This window comes from Nelumbo nucifera, chromosome 3 (assembly GCF_055504915.1).
Source record: "Nelumbo nucifera cultivar China Antique chromosome 3, China Antique-T2T, whole genome shotgun sequence".
Classification (NCBI taxonomy): domain Eukaryota; kingdom Viridiplantae; phylum Streptophyta; class Magnoliopsida; order Proteales; family Nelumbonaceae; genus Nelumbo; species Nelumbo nucifera.
Genome location: NC_142651.1, coordinates 17,102,646 through 17,116,419, shown reverse-complemented (window position 1 = coordinate 17,116,419; position 13,774 = coordinate 17,102,646). Strand labels below are relative to the sequence as shown.

The window sequence follows — 13,774 nt, the reverse complement described above, 5'->3', positions numbered from 1 at the left end:
GATCTAATTCGATTTGATAAATATTCGAATTCGACCGATTATTTAATTCTTATATATGATATATAAAATATTTTATATAATATATATATAATAATTAAATTATATTAATAATTTATATATTTATATACTTTATATCAACAAAATATTTATTTTATATATTTATTAATTATCTAAAATAATTAATTAATCGAATCGGATATTCAAATATTTAATTAGATTCGAATTCGAATATTAATTTTTAATATTCATCGGATATCGAATTAAATTCGGTTATCGGATTTTCTACTCGAATTCGAATTCGAATCTTCCGTTTCACTTTGCCTCGAAAGCTCGCTGTCTCCTCCGCAAAAGCAGAACCGAAAGGATAAAAAGGAAAAAATAAAAAATTTCAGGTTAGAAGAGACATTTCCTAATTTGCACGCAACAGTGCTCAGTTATTCTCCACCGTGGATCAATTAACCCATGGTGACGATGGTAAGGACTAAGGAACGGTGAGACTTGAGAGTTGAGAGAGACGCCCACGTGAGAGAGGCTTATCCAACACGATTCGTACTCGTTGGCTTGTGGGGGCCACGGTGTTGAAAAACCGGCCCCAGATCCTTTTATTATTATTATTATTATGGGATCATGTATGATGGTATCTCAAAACAAAATGAGGAAAATTTTGGATCCCATGAACGGTAGGAAGAAGGAAGATATGGCCACTGGCACTGTGTTTGGAATGTACCTTTTCTCTTTCTCCTTCGTCCTTCCTTCGTCGGGTGGATAGATGTGGATGGTGCTAAAAGGATCTCTCTCTCTCTCTCTCTCTCTCTACTCTTACTCTTAACGAGGACACGAAGGTGTAGGGTTTACCGTCTCGACCGGGGAAAAAGGTAAGCCGTTTGAATCTCTTCTGAAAATTCTCTTCTATCAATCTCCCATTTCTCATTCGGATCGCATATTCGTGATTGCCTGGTTCCTGCTCTAGTGAATTTGGTTATTTTTTCATTTTTTTCTGTTTTTTGATCTTATACTTATCGTTGCCGTGTTGTTTATTTATTGGTCTCCTTGACGAGTTCGAATGTTCCATTAGAGAATTTATTTGGTTCTTTGCATTCTTTTCTTTGATTTCGGGCTGATATGGAAGTGGAACTCATTGCTTTGTCATGTTTCTTTCTTTAATCGAATTGTTTGCTTAAATTTCGTTGTTTTCTTGTACGGTTCTGAACTTTTGATATTCCTTTCCTCTTTATTGACCTCAGCATTGTTTATTGATTTTTGCGGTGGGCCGCATTTGGTTTCGGGATTGTTTCTCCTGAAAAGCTCCGATTTTTCAGTTTTCGTCTCTTCTCTTTCCTACCTCTCTAGTGGCTTAAATAGATTAAAATTCTTATGTTTTATTGTGATTTTTTCATTAAAAACCAGTTCCTTATTTGCTTCAACTGAGAAATTCTATTCCTTTGGTATTTCTAAATTCAATGCAAACTGGTTGGGTTGAATTTTGTTTCTTATAGCACTCCAATTTGGAAATTTTGAAGTGCAGAGAATTTTGCAAGCGCGGGGAGTTGTCTGTTTTTATTCGCCTTTGGTATAAGTCTCTGTTTTTGTTCCTTCGTTTTACACTGGAGCATGAGATTTACCTAATCCTGTATCTGAAGCCTGTAAGATAATAAGACAAATTTGATTCATTATTTCCTTTGCTTTTCTTTTTCCTTACCTGTGAGTCAAAAAAACTGAATTCGTATCATAAAACTTTAGAGCATCTTGCTTGGAGTATTTAAGATTGTAGATTGTAGCCCTGAAATGCTAAATACAAATTCCTCAGGTTGGAATAGCTCACTTGCAGACTAAAAGAAAGGTAGGAAGATTCTAGTCTAGCGATTGAAAAAACATAGCTCACATGCAAAGAGGATGGGCAGTTGGGCACTTTGGATACATAGCCTACACGCAGACAGTAAGCCAGTAACCCAAATGACACCTGACTAAAATAAATGCCTGGTATGCAAAAATTCAGAAGTAACAGCCTAAACCAAACCAAAACCCACCATGACAAACTTGGACCTGATTGTGTTCTGGTAAATTAAACCAAACCTTATTGAACCAGTTCAACAGGCCTGAGCAACTATACATACCTTGAGACAGAGAGGACTTTAAGCACTTAGATGTTCATCTAGTACCGGCAAGAGTAGAACCTTAAAATAGTTGAAATGATGCTAAATTTTATAAGAAAAAAGCATTCCAAATAGTGTGCTTCATTCTGAGAATGAGCCTCCTATGGAGACTCTTAACCATTATTTTGTTCTTTGATTTCAACCTCACAGCAGGGGAGGTGTCAAATGTTTGTGATAACTTTCATCAGAAAGTAAACTTGTGTTGCTTATTTATCTCCTTGATGACTCAGAGGTTGGTTCTTCTGCTCCAACCCCTTGACTTTTCCTAAGGTTGTCATATTTAGAACTGTAACATCCTTTAGCTTGTCACATGCATATGTTTAGCAGAAAAAGAGGAAAGAAGAATGAATGAAATAAAGGGCTTCATAAGAGGATATAAGTGGGTTATGGAGAGAGCTATGGACTTGCAAAGGTGGTAAGTACCTGAGGACTTAAATCAACAAAGTGTAGGGTGTATGCTCTTGGTAGAGTAGGGTGGCATGGGTTGTTGTGCTAAAGTCCTATAGTTGGGATAAGGCCTTCTTGAGTCGAGAGCATAATGTAGTCTCATATGTCCATGATATCTATGACTTCTAAGAATACCCATTAAGAGCACTCATTATTTCAATCAGATTGTCTTTGTATTCAGGATTGCTTTTGCAAGGAATGCCCTGCCTACTTAGCCTACAAACATGTATTCTTGGAGACTTGTCTAGTTAATTTTGTTTATCTGTTTTGTTCAAGGTTTAAAATGTCAATGTTGGTGGAAATGTCGGTCATCCAAATATAAGAAACATGTCAGAAATGTTGGAAGTATTGTATGCAAATATAGTAAAAATAATTGACATGGTAGAAACATTGTAAAATATGCAAAATATAATGATATTTTATGAAATGATAAAAGAAGTAATAAGAACACCCTTTTAAATTATTATCTTGTTCCAAATCATTAAACCAAATTAGGAAACTAAGGTTATAGACAAAAGAATACGTTCTGAAGTTGCCTCATAAACCTTAAGATTTAGAGCTTCATGATAGAATGAGTTAAAGCAAAATTTAAACTCATATAAAATGTAAATGGTTGTTATAGATCAACCAAATAATCTATTGCACAAACAAAAACTAATATTTAACTTCATGTTTGGAATGAATATGTCGATTCATGTTTGGAATGTAAGTGGTAATCATGTAAGTTAGGCGGGCAATAGCATTGTTATTCGACATATCTACAATATGTCGATTCTAGTAAAATTTCATGTCGCTACCCATGGAAGTGGAAATGGAAATATGTCATCAAAACCATCTCTTGCCCTCCACATAGTGCTAGTAGTGTTCATTGGGGAATATGTCAATTTTGGTAAAATTTTGTGTTGCTACCCATGGAAGTGGAAATATGTCATAGAAATATTAGGAAAGTAAGGGACATTTTAAACCATGGTTTTGTTCTAGGCATTCACTTGTTACTTACCAAAATAACCTCTCACAGAGGTGTGATCAGTTAGGGGTGTCAATTGACTAGCTTCTGGTCCAATCTGACCTACTCTGAAATTGGTCCATCATAAAACAAACCAAATTTGATCTCACCCAAATCTAATGGACAGAGAGTCTAATCAGATTCATAAATTTCATTTTTATGCAAATGGATTGGATTGGACCCCATCTATTCCAAATTGATTGAATTTACAGAAATCACTAGATAATTATAAGAATATAAAAAATTATAGGAAAAATACTTAAACTTTTCAAAAAATATAAAATTGCAGAAAAATAATTCTGCAAGCATATACAAACCCATCTTGGGCAAGCCTTCTGATGTCACTAGTCACTACTGCCTCAGAGATGCTCGAGGATGGTGATGACCAATTGCACGTCAGCTTACCAGAATCCAACCCCCATCCACCTCTGTGTTTTATGTGGACTGGTTTGTCCCCTATTTTGGTGGTAGAATTGTTTGCAATTGACATTGCAAGCCTCAACGGAAATGTCAAGAGAGGTAAGAAGTGGACCTGCCACAGACTATCGCAAGGCATTTGACTGTGAGAGTGAAGATTTATGTGAATTGGCTTCGAAGAGCATAGACTAAGATAATCAATGGCCATGATGAAATATTGGTAGTGAGCCTTACAAACCTCTTTGTTATCTGATTCTTTGGATTTGACAGAGTAGTGAAGGTGGTAGAGGGTTTCAGGTTTTGTGAAGGTGAAGGCTTTCCACACAAAGGGACATAGATCCTTGCCGTTACAAATGGTCGAGGAGAGGAAAAGCTGGTCAAGCTTATAGAGGGAATTTCCATTGTTGGTGAAGGGGGCAATTTTCCATCTTGCCTTTGAGGACTGCACCATTGTTTTGCTGTTATGATCTGTTGAGGGGGGGGGGGGACAGTTAGGGTAGCATCTAGATTGACAGAATCTGTTGGTATGTGAGAATATTTAGAAGTGGGAAGAGGAGGGAAAGGTGGGAGTGGGAGACAGCCTCCTAACTTGCTAGTCTCTTGGATTCAATTGGATCTTGGAGTTTGTGGACATGTCCAATTCAAACTGCTAAAAGAATTGGACAAAAAAACCTGGATTGGTCCAACTCAACACAATATCTTGGAATGTCCAAATCAAATCACATTTGGTCCAGATTGAGTCCAACTGAAACCTATTGACACCCCTACTGTTAGTCAATTGCATACATATATATATATATATATATATACATATATTGATGAGGGCGGATTTGGCCCGACCTCGTAATAGGGAGACACATGGGCATGACTCGACATAAGTGACAACACAGCATGGTCAGTTCGACACATGGACGTGATTCAACATAAGTGACAACTCGGCATGGTCAGTTCACTACAAAGCGACCTCGAGTACCCTGTTACCTCGAACTAAAGTTACTTCGAGCCAAGATCATCCCGAACTAAGATCACCTTGGTACCAAATCGTGACCAGGATAGCGGTACTAGGTCCGCTACAAATCGAGCCCGGACATGAGCTCAGGTGATGCTCGCCAACCGTCGCATGGTAATTCCAAGGATCTCACCGCATCTTGCGGGATCATGCCTTATAACGGTTAGTATTATCTCACCCACTCCCGATTCAGGCGGAAATGGGCAACCTTACCGGTTAGTGGCGTTATCTCCAACTAACACGGAAACGAATCCTATCACAGCGGGGATCCAGGAACTACTCCACCAATCCCGCGAGGACTCCAGAATATAAAGGCCTCACCCCCCAGCGGCGAAGGTATGCGTAATCTCTGCTCTTTAGTCTTCTTGTATTCTGAGTTCTCATTAGCTCGCAACCAAGTGCTGACTTAAGCATCGGAGCGACCTCGCCAGGTAAACCACCCCAAGTTCTTTGGTTCATCTCTTGTAGGTTCATCGAGCCCATCGTTGCTGGTAACCAGATCATCTCTTGCAGGGAGCAGCCGGATTGCGCTACATCATATATATATACTTTTTCCTCCTGCAAGTAGGATTTTAGATTTATGCACTGATGCATGGTTAGAGTTGCAATTTGAATTTTGGGAGCTTAATGGACAAGGAGAAGGACAAAAAGAGGCATGCATTTAGGTGGTGAAGAAACATTTGACATAGGTTACCAATGAAACATGTCTCTACATAGGCAAGTATAAAGAAAGTTGATTACGAGGCCTCACAGAGCTAGGCTGAGACTGCTGCTGCTGCTGATGGTGATAATGATGATAATTTTGAATGGTTATATTAATCAGCAGTTTGGTAATCCAAACCAAAACAACAAGAAATAGGGTTCCAGAAAACCAATCTGAACTCAGAATTTATTGGAACGTGTGTCCTTCAAATTGGGTGATCTGTTTGCTTTTGTGGTCTTCACTCTTGCTGCATTTTCTTGCACTGAAGATCCAATGTTCGATGCATAGCATAACACTTGGTTGAAACTAGTATATTTGTGTGCATCATAAACAGAAACAAATAAAATCATAAAACTGAACATTAAAACATTCTAATTCCAGTTTACCTTTTTCTCATTTTAAATGTGTTCTCAACATAATTCTTTTATGTTTCCTGAAGTTGTTTTTTTTAATATGCAGTTTTACTAGTTTTCAATAGTACATGACACCCAAAATTAGCAATCACAATCTACATGGAGATATTTGTTTGCTGTTTCCCTCAGGAACTTACCCGAGTATCTCATTGCTTTGGAGCTCTCCAGTGTCATAAGCCCTCTTCTGGATCTGTGCTTCCAGCTTTTGCTTCTGCTGCCTACTCTGCAAGTTGAACATGACTTATGGGGAGGTCTTAAAGGTTGTGTTTCCTCTGTTGGATGGCAAAGACCTGGCTTCATGTATGCGGGTCTGTAGGCAGTGGAGGGACATTGCCAGAGACGACTATTTCTGGAAATGCCTCTGTGCTAAGCGATGGCCTTCTGTCTGCAAGAGACCAACCCCTCCCCCTCTAACCTACCACAAGCTCTACCAAACCTTCTATAAACGCCGTAAGCATAAAATGCTCCTTCCCCCAAGAATATCCTTTGACGACTTGGAATTCTACATTGACATCTGGGCAGAAGAGAGAATAATTTTCTCAGAAGTGGTCACAGGCCCTGTTCTTCGTGCCGGGATCAAGATGTTGCCTGCTGGTATCTGCGAGATGCTGAGATTTCACTTGGAGGGTCCACAATACAAGATGACAGTCCCTGTAGAACCAAGATTTACTGTTCCTTTGAGCCAAACAATCAGTGTTTCTGTACTTGTAGGTCGCAGGGATACCAACAAGGTTGCATGCATCATCAATAAATCTTTGTTTGATTACATTGATAGGACAGCCTACAGGGCCCTTGCTTTTGATTATCTCGACTTCTCGCCAGTCTACCCGTTCGTCTCAGGTATCAGGGCTTGGGTTTCTTTGTTGTTCATGGAAGATGGGAAGGATGGAGTCATTGATGTTTTTGGGATTGAGATGGATTTCTGCGACGCTGCTAGCTGTGAGGAAGAAGTTTTGTGGCTTTTGGACATGCTTGACTGGAAGTGAGTTTCAATCGGTGATGTATCCGTTTCATGTTTAGTGTTGAAGGGTCTGTGCAAAGGTAAACAGGTGAGACAACCTCTTGTTTTTGTTTAGGCAAGAAAAGAAAGGTGCTTGATTTGTCAATGCAAGATCAGTACCTTCCTTTTAAAACTTGTATAATGTATTTATACTTGCAAATAAGTATGAATCTCTCTCTATCTCTCACTCGTGTGTAGACATTACAAATACAAGGTTTAGGAATACAAAATACAAGGTTTTGCACTGTAATTGTATTTGTACTCTTCCCAAACGAAGCCTTATTTGAATAGTTCACGTTTGAATTTGATTAGGCGTTGCCGTGTTAATCAAGCTTAAATCTCAAAGTAAATTTTATTAATTTTTCGAATTCAAATTTGGTCAATAAAATATTGTATTAAATACTTCAATTACCTTTGGATTCTGCGAAATTGATTAATTATATAGTCTTAACTATTTACCAAGTGAATTAAAAATATCCCCAGGTCTTTTGGCAATAGGACATTGTTGTTAAATAGATAGAAAGGTTGAAATGTCTAGCATTATACTTCAAAGAACAGCAAAAAGCTTTCCGGAAAAGAGCCGGAGAAAAGACCCGATCTAGGATAGTTCGACTTCTGATTTAAAATGATCTTTCTAATAAAAAATCAGAACACCGTACCTTGTTCAGTTCATGGGCCAGACACCAGAACAAATAAATAAATAAAACGGGGGAGGAGAAGCAAGTGGTGACCAAAGAAAGACCATACAAGAAATTCGAATAAAATTATGCAAATGAATCAACAACTCGATGTCTCGATCCTTAGATTTGATGACTTCTCAAATCCATCGGAAATCCGCTGAAGATGTTCAAGAGATCAAAAAGAGAGTAACACGCTTCATACCGATAAATCAAAATCCTTATGAAAAAAAAGGAAAAATTTGTAAGTAAATCAACCAAACAAGCTTTGGATTCAAGACTTGCAATGAAGCTTGATGGCGTATGGTTGGAAACTTGTGTCGATGAAGACAATGCATTGGATCTGAGGCCAAATGTCAAACAGACATACAAGAAGAAAGTATATAAATATCCGACGGATATTTGAATATTTCGATTCAATTCAAATTCAACCGATTAATTATTTTAGGTAATTAATAAATATATAAAACAAATATTTTATTTATATAAAGTATATAAATATATAAATTATATAAAACATTTAATATTTTATATATTATATATAAGAATTAAACAATCGATCGAATTTAGATATTTAGCGAATAGAATGAGGCCATATCCGAATTCAATTCGGTTATATCGAATCTCGAATTCAAAATTGGATTTTTGAATACTGTTGACACCCCTATCTTAAAAGCTTAGAATGATTTTTGCTAATTTCTACCGTCCCCTGTATTTGTGAACATGAAAATAAAGGAAGAGAAGAAAAATAATCAAATAAGGGGTTCATCTCATTCATGCTGAACAACTCTTCCAACTAAGGTTACAATTGTGTAGAGAATAGGGCATCCCAATGATAGGTAAGATGGGTATAGATTATTAGAAATGGTGAAGATAAGGCAAATTTGGGTTTTTAAACAGAATGTGATGTCCCAGAACTAATGGATGGGGGGGGGTATTTGTCCTAGTGTCAAAAAACTTGGGGTACTTTAAGTCATTTCGCAAACAATAAGGATACAATTAGCCAATTTCATAAAGTAGTTCAAATGTTTAATTCAATGGCTCAAAAGTTCTCAAGGTTTGCTTGATTAATATTTAAACTGATTTTGTGTTTAAAGTTATTGTTATTTTTTATCCATCTGTGATGAAAATTACTAGAGAATTTGATGTTTAGTTCTAATTTAGTTTAAGCAGAGATTTGTGTTAGAATAATTGATATTCTTATTGATATTTCTTGTGTTAGAATAACTGATATGTCAAATTTAGGCTCAAATTTAAGCTCATTAATTGAAACTTGCAAGCTTGATTAGTTTTCAAACTTTCAAGCTGAACTCAAACTTATCACATATTCAGTCAAACCGAGCTCAAACAAGAAAATAGAGTTCGAATTAAACTAAAACTCAAATTCGAATATAGGAGTTTCTTGGTTAAAGCAAGCTAAGGCATGCTGAAGTTTGACTCAACTTGATCCAATTGCACACAGCACGCCTAGTTAAGGGGCACTATTTTGCCATATAAGTTCTTTAGTATATTCCTTAAAATATCTAAAACAGGAGTTATTTGGCCGCAAGGTTTAAAGTATTAATACACATGAAACACAAAAAATTGGGTTGCATGCATTTTCGATGTATGGATACTCCTTTTTTATATGTTTTTCATGATGATGCTTCAGGATTAGGTGAGATATTAGTTCTAATGATTAGAATTCGGAATTGCTCCTCACAGAGCACGCCTCACACCAACCTCACATCAAGCGGAGCCACACATCAGGAGTATCTCCTGCACTTGTATATTGTCATTCATAGAGAGATATTCCTAATGCACGGCTGCAAAGCCTAGTGAGATTGGTGTGAGGCGTGCTTTGTGAGGAGCAAAGGCAAATTCTAATTAAACATAAAGACCCCCTCCCAAAATCCCTTCAAATGGGGGGTATCACAAGGTTCAAAAATTAATACATATCATACAATATGGACTGGTAGTTATGTTATTTTCAACCTTGGTTTAATGAATATCAAACACAGATCATACTATAATAGGGGAGCTCACAATTTGGTTAACCGAAACCAATTGACTGGTCCAGTTCTTTGGTTTTTTTTTTAATTTGTAATATTATTATCAAGAAATATATAATTGTATAATATAAATACTAGAAATTATGTAACATATTATATATTGTATATTATAAATATATATTTATATATCATCATCATCATCCATGCCTTATCCCAACTATATGGGATTGGCTACATGAATCCTGTTTCGCCAATCCCTTCTTCTATTACTGATATATATATCAGTCAGTCTGATTAACCGGATCAGTTTTTAATGAACACCCCTATACTATAATGTATAGACTCGTTAATAATACCTAGGTTTCAAGGATAGGATATACAGAATGTATTATTATAATTGGGAGACTAAACAAGGTAGCAATGACACCACTCAACTTTTTTTTTTGGTCAATCATATTATCACCACTGGAATGGACAACTTTTTTTGGTCTCAAGCGAAGCAGTGAATTGTCTACATTAAAGATAAATTGGAAAACACACAATCCACCGTTTAACCTGCACATTCTTTACAAATTGGTCCCTTCGATCTTCCTCAAAATATTTAGTCACCTCGAGATACTTGTGTTCAACAAACCAAAACAAGGATGTTCTTATTTGCAAATCCCTCCTATTGTGCTTGCATACCGATGTATATTCACAAGACATGATTCTTGGTTTATGCGTCTCTAATTTCTAGTAAGATTTTGCCCTAGGCCATAGGCCCATTGCTTGTCAAATTTGATATCTTGTTCAGCTATGTCCAAAGATCTACTAATTCATTAAAGTGATAACTTGGCCAGAGCTGGAGATGATGGAGAAATCATATTGAAGAAATGATATTCCAGATTAAACCTTGGGTTTCCTTTGGGCTTTTTTCTTGGTAGAAGTTGATATTTATCAATTGCCATGTGACCTATGTCCCCCTGCAATGATTTCTAGAAGTCGATATCCTGGGTACCTCTGGCCACTTGAATAGGTACTGATGAAGGGTGATTTGGCACGACCTAGCAAGAAGGGGACACGTAGGCGCAAGTTCGGAACATTCGTAGTTCGGGTATTCAGCCATCTCGGCCCAAAATCCGCCTCGGTGTAGTGGCACCTCGACACCTAATCCAGTTCGGAACCAAAGAACCGAAGTTCCATCTCGGAGCTAATGAGCCAAAGTGCCGCATAACCGACTCCAAAGGCCTCCCCAACAGATCCCGAATCTCTTGAGGTCACGATGAGCCAACGGATCCCGAATTTCCCGATATCACGATAAGAACTCATCCCGGTTCCGCTTGAATCAGAGGTAGACAATAAACCTTATCAACGTACTGCTCTCCTTCAAAAATGGAACCAACCTTATCTTCACAGCCCGGAGAACCCGAAGCTCTTCCATAAGGCCCGCGACTACTCCAATATATAAAGACTCAAAATCTCAAGGCAAAGATACGCGTGATTATTCTACTCACTAGCACTCAAACCCTCAAGCATTCAGCTCACATTCACAGCATAAATACTGACTTAAGCATCAAAACGACCTCACCGGGTTAGCTACCCCGGGTCCTCTGATACACTGTTTTGCAGATCGATCCAGCTCGCCGCCCATTTGGAATTCGGATCGCCCTCCAGCTAGGAGTAGCCAGATCACGCACCATCAGGTACATACCTTGGAAACACTGGCATGACGCTAAATTTATCTGGAATCATGTCCAATCAAGATTGGAGGCAGTTCTAGAGACAACACCGATGTGATTATTCGAGAATGCTCAGGATCTATAGATCAAGGAATTCTTTGAGGGATAGCTTTATTATTTATTCAGGAACTCGCTAGTCACAATCTTGGTTTCTATGGATTATCCAAGGATATTTCTTACAGGACATCAGGAGATTCCCAGATTTTGTTATCGAATGGATGACAAGCAAGGAATTGTACAGAAGCCTTTGGAGACTTTCAACTGGATTAGAGAGGCAAGGTCTCTGGTTTCCATTGCCAACCCCATGTACACTGGTTTAGTTTCCTAGATCAGCTAATTCGTCAATAGACAACCTCCATGACCTAGATCAGCCAGTTCAGCTCTCACCTCACTACAGGCATGGTGGACAAATTCTGAGAGTGGCCACTACATGCCAAAAATGCTAGATATTAGGTCTATATCCAGTCTACCCCTTCTCTCTCAATACCCCAGATACCCAAAGCATTGGGTAATGGATTTTTTTCTGGGCAAGGTGAACTAATCCTAATCCGTAACCAATTCATTGAGACGCTTAAATATTTATGTGAAGTTTACCATGACCTTCAGAACAAATATATTTGTTTATATCATGTGGAAAACAGCAAATGAGGAAATGTAAAATATTTAGTAATTGAGTACAGTTTCCATACCAGCATAAACAAAGAAGAACGCGCAGGTATTTCAAAGATGAGGAGAACCATAGATGACACAGTTGCTCTTTTTTTTTTTTTTTCTGTTGGTGTTTATTCATTTTTGAACCTCCAGAATCCCCTGTTAGGAACCCTGCAGAGATCAGCCATAAGTGAGAGTGTCTTCTTCACTAGCTTGTGTAAGAGTTGAACTATGGCATTTGATATATCATAACATACTATTATCTTCACCACATTGGTACCGAATTTCCATATAAGATAAAAATTTGGGCGTATTCTTTACTTATTCGTTTAGGGGTTGTTTACATATCATTATTAGTTGTTTCTCTTGGGGGGTTGGGGGTGGTGATGGATTGCATCTATATTTGCTTTTTTATGGCAAAGAAAGGGTATTCATTAGAGCATACTATTGAACGTGCAATCATGCTATAAACAGAGTATGCTAACCAGTGGACACTAATGTTTTCAGTTCTGGGTATTATACAAAGGATATAAGCATATAACATCAAAAAACTGTTCTAGTTCTCTTACATGATGCCAATGTAGTCTGTCTATCCACGGTACTATCCTTAATCTGGCCATTGAGTTTCATTTGCTTTGTTGGTCAGGGGATTTGGATTTCTTTATATACAGCTTCTGTACCTTTTTCTTCCTATTATGTTCTTAATGTAAGAAGGGGTTAATCGCTAAAATAATTGTAAAAAGACTGCATCAATCAGTTTGAGATTGGGTTTCAAATTTCCGATATTCTACTTCCTAAATATGCAATTTCCACAACATATTCTCGAGGAATCTAATAACAGAAGCAGCCTATGAATCATCTAAAATACATAGAGTCCACAAACAAAATCCAAGGTAAGAACAATCGGATAACAACAACAATTATTTGAAATTTAAAATTGCTCGAAACAATCAACAAACAGAAAAGGAGGAGCATGAATAGCTGAGAAAAGAACAAACAAGATAGTGAAAATGAAGCTACGTTAGAGGGCGAAGTCAGCAACTTACTATTCACAGAATAACGAATAACCACAGATTAATGTACAACTTTGCACAAAGCATTTAAGTTTAGGAGATCGGACTGAAACAATAAGACTGATTAAAGCTCGAGATACCCACCGATTTTGGGTTCGAATTCAAAGTTTTCAAACAAAAACCCTAGAAAATAAATGGTGAAATGGGGGAGCTTTTTGGTGGGAAAAGCGGAAACTATTCTCTCCCGGGAAGTGATGTAGAGCAGATTCTTCAAGTGCCAACCTGCTTTAAAATCCGTTGGATTGGAATTTGATGGATTTATGGGAGCGCTTATCGTTGATTTTGATTTGGCGGTTGAAATCACGTTCTTGTCAGTTATATCCTGGCTTTCGCTAAACTGAATTACTGAAAGTCTGAACTGAAACCCTTTCTCAGTTTGGGGCTTTGGGCCTTGAGGACTGAGGTATTTCCTTTTTCTGGGTTTAGGCCCATTAGTAGTTATTTAACGTGTTCAGAGATTTTGGACCCACCAATGGAACCATCAAACGGTTCCTACAGCCCCTTTTGAAACTTTTA

At 37.6% G+C, this 13,774-nt stretch overlaps 1 long non-coding RNA gene and 1 pseudogene across 8 annotated transcripts; one reads left to right on the top strand and one right to left on the bottom strand.

Moving 5' to 3' along the window:
- Positions 1-638: 638 nt before the first annotated feature.
- Positions 639-7,335, top strand: LOC104598863 (F-box protein At5g39250 pseudogene; annotated as a pseudogene). Of its 7 annotated transcripts, none has more exons than XR_016084515.1 (3): positions 639-875; positions 1,526-1,570; positions 6,278-7,335. The product of XR_016084515.1 is annotated as an F-box protein At5g39250 pseudogene, transcript variant X5 (transcript). The 7 variants fall into 7 exon arrangements; XR_016084513.1 differs by having other exon boundaries at positions 1,526-1,643; XR_016084516.1 differs by lacking the exon at positions 1,526-1,570 and having other exon boundaries at positions 6,317-7,335.
- A 180-nt stretch (positions 7,336-7,515) lies between these two features.
- LOC104598861 (uncharacterized) lies at positions 7,516-13,525 on the bottom strand. Its single transcript, XR_735434.3, has 3 exons — positions 13,232-13,525; positions 12,224-12,356; positions 7,516-8,168 (listed from the first exon to the last, which is right to left on the bottom strand). It is a non-coding gene; the product is annotated as an uncharacterized LOC104598861 (long non-coding RNA).
- Positions 13,526-13,774: the final 249 nt, after the last annotated feature.